Below are 3,732 nucleotides of genomic sequence, written 5' to 3'. Positions count from 1 at the left end.
TTTCTTGACTGCTAGTACCATGAGTGTTGATTGTAGATGCAAGTAAAACTAAGTAAAACTAAGCAATAGGGACAGGGGTGGAGGCAGGGCATAAATTTGTATATAAATGGCCCTGTGAAGTTCAAATGTGTGTCAACTGTAAGTTAGACCTGAATTTTCTCATTTTTTCCATTTAAGTGTATTTACAATGTGCTGCTGCTGTCGTTGTTTAATTTGGATTTAAATTGCAAAGAATTTTCCACTCTAGATAGCAACCATTCTGTGCTCTGTGTATCTTGACATGCTTCCGAAGTCCCTTGACATTGGATACAGTGGTGTTCCTGACTCCCAGGAGAGTAGGGGAAGAACAGTGCCTCTGTCTCCTGCCCTGAGTTAATACTAATGCTCCACTGTGGGGGTGATATGTTCCTAGTACCTAGTAGAAATCCCAGCTGTGCATATCCTGATATCTTCCAAACATTGAGTACAATGACTGAAATCACCGCACATGTGGTGGGCGCAGAATGCAGTCAAGTAGTGATCCATGTGGGGCGGGGGTGAATGCCAGTCAGCATCAGTGATGAAGTGACATTTTAAGCGCAAAAAGAATCAAGAAGGGAAGCTCTGGTGGCCTAGTGGCAAGGAGCTGCACTGCAATCCCAGAGAAATGTGGTTTGAATCCACCAGATGTTCTGCCGGAGAAGGAGGGGCCATCTCCTCCTGTACCAGTCAGATCCAATTTGACGGTACACACACACAGAAAATAATAAAATAAATTTTTAAAAAGGCAAAAAAACCCCAAAAACTAAAACCAGAATCCATCAGTATTTTGTCTACAAGAGACACACCTAAAAAAATGAAGATAAACAAAGCCTAAAAATAAAAAGATGGGGGAAAAAATACACCAAGCAAATGGCAACTAGAAAAAAGCAGGAGTAGTGATAGTAATCTCTGATAAAATATATTTCAATGCAAAAACCATCACAAAGGACAAGGTAGGTCACTACATAATGCTTAAAGGGTAAATAGAACAAGAGAACATAACAATAATAAATATCTATGCACCAAATGAAAACCTGCAAAATATATAAAACAAACAATAACAAAACTGAAAAGGAAATAGGAAATAGTACTTGGAGACTTCAATACACCACTCCGAAGAAAAGATAGAACTTCCAGAAAGAAAGTCACCAAAAATGCTGAAAAATTAAATGACACAATAAACCTACTCAATCTCATAGATGTTTATAAGTTAATGCACGAAAAAAAAGCGCACAGTATACCTTCTTCAATATGCATGGAACATTCTCTGGAATAGATCACATTTTAGGGCACAGGGCAAGCATCAACAAATTAAAACATATAGAAATAATACACACATCTTCTCAGACCACAGTGCTACAAATTAGAAATTAATAACAAGAGGAAAAAGGAGAACAAACAATACATTTGGAAGCTGAACAACACCTTGCATAAACATTACTGGGTACCAGAAGAAATTAAAAATGAAATTAAAATTTCTGGAAAAAAAATTCTTGAAACAAATGACAATGAAAACACCACTTACCAAAACTTCTGGGAAACAGCCAGAGCAATACTCAGAGGTCAGTTTATTGCAATAAGCAAACACATTAAAAGGCAGGAAAAAAATGGCCATTGGCTATCTAACCCAACATCTCCAACAAACTGAAGGGAAAAAAAAATAACAGCAAGAAAACCCAACACCCTCTAAAAATACTGAAATTATAAAAATTATAGCAGAAACAAATAAAATAGAAAACAGAAAAACAAGTGAAACCATCAACAAAACTAGGAGTTTGTTCTTTGAAAAGGTCAATAAAATCGACAAACTACTAGCAAAACTAACAAAGAAAAGATGGAAAAGACACAAATAATGCGAATAAGAGAAGAATCGGGCAACATCACAACAGAACCAACTAAAATAAAAAGGCTAACATTAGGATATTATTAAAAAACTATACTCAAACAAACATGAAAACCTAGAGGAATTGGACAAATACTTAGAAATGCACAACCTACCTAAACTGACACAAACCAAAATTGAACACCTGAACAGACCTACTACAAAAGAAGAAATTGAAAAGGTAATAAAACAACCTCCAGATAAAATTTTTTTTAAAGCCCTGGACGAAATGGTTTTGCAAGTGAATTTTATCAAACATTCAGAGAATTGTCATCAATTCTAGATAAAGTATTTCCGAAAATAGAAAAAGATGGAATTCTCCCAAAACCTGTTATGAACATAGATGCAAAAATCCTGCATAAAATCCTGGCCAATAGAACTTAAAAATACATTAAAGAAATAATTCACCATAACCAAGTGGGATTCATAACAGGTATGCAAGCATGGTTCAACATAAGAAAAACAATCAATATAATTCATCACATTAACAAGACAAAGAACAAGAACCACATGATGCAGAAAAGGCCTTTGACAAAATCCAACACCCTTTCCTGATTAAAACACTCAAAAAAGAATAGGACTTTAGGTGAATTTCTTCAACATAGTGAAAAGTATATATGCAAACCCGAGAGACAACACCGTTCTCAATGGAAAGAGGTTAAAGGCATTCCCTTTAAGAATAGGAATTAATGCCCACTATCACTTCTCTTTCTCTAGGTCCTATAACCCTGGTGTACAAGTTGCCTTACCGCGTTCACTTTTGATTGCTGTGAGGCTGAACACCATGACACTGGTGTGTCAAATGCCTTAATGATTGGCTACCCAATGCAGACAGAGCATGGGGTGGAGCTCCCAGATTAAAACAAGCTTAGAAGGAGGAGTGGCATCCACTGCCATAATAGCTTGCCTCCAGAAACCCTATGAACCTGAAGAGAGGAAGAAAGGCATCCAAGCGTCGAGGACTCTCCTTCATAGGGTCGCTATGAGTCTGACGGCACTTAACAACAACATCACTTCTTCAATATTGTATTGGAAGTCTTGGCAATAGCAATAAGACAAGAAGAGGAAATAAGAAGTATCCAAATTGGCAAAGAAGAGGTAAAATTATCTCTCTATGCAGATGATATGATACTTAGAAAACCCTAAAGATTCAGCAAGAAAACTACTGCACATAGTTGACCAGTTCAGCAAAGTGGCAGGATACCAGATAAATATACCAAAAAATCAGTTGGATTTCTCTACAGTGACAAAGAGAATAAAGAGCTAAAGCTAAGAAAAACAATACCCTTCACAATAGCTAATCAGAAGATTGCACTTGGGAGTAAATCTAATCAGAAACACAAAGGACCTATTCAAAGAAAAATGAGAACACATTACTACAAGAAACAAAAAGAGACCATGAGAAGTGTAAGAATGTCCCTTGCTCATGGATAGAAAGACTCAATATTGTGAAAATACTACCAAAGGCAATTTACATGTTCAATGCAATCCCAATACAAATACCAATTCATTCTTCAATGATATGGAAAGGGTAATCTCCAGTTTCATTTGGAATGGAAAGAAGCCCCAAATAAGCAAAGCACTCCTTAAAAATAGAAACAAGGATTGGGGTGGGGGTAGGACTGAGAAAAACTGGATAAATTATGTTTACTGCATTGAAGCTGATGAGGGAGAGAATAGTTTAAAATTAATATCTTTTAGGGTATTATGATTATCATAAGAGTTCGTAATGAGGGTTGCAGAGTGGAGTACACTTGGGGTGGAGGTGGGGATATGCGGGGTGAAGGAGGGGATTGTGTGAAGGAGTTTGTCTTTTGCTTTTCAAGGAG

At 36.7% G+C, this 3,732-nt stretch overlaps 1 protein-coding gene across 1 annotated transcript in view; it reads right to left on the bottom strand.

Annotated features, from left to right (window-relative positions):
• LOC102850028 (phosphatidylethanolamine N-methyltransferase-like) overlaps window positions 1-3,732 on the bottom strand; it is a 110,849-nt gene that overhangs the window by 101,822 nt on the left and 5,295 nt on the right. The window lies entirely within an intron of this gene.

This window comes from Elephantulus edwardii, unplaced genomic scaffold (genome assembly GCF_000299155.1).
Source record: "Elephantulus edwardii isolate Elephantulus edwardi_28Jun2011 unplaced genomic scaffold, EleEdw1.0 scaffold00483, whole genome shotgun sequence".
Lineage (NCBI taxonomy): Eukaryota > Metazoa > Chordata > Mammalia > Macroscelidea > Macroscelididae > Elephantulus > Elephantulus edwardii.
Note: the sequence above shows the minus strand (reverse complement) of the source record. Positions and strands in the feature narration are given on the sequence as shown.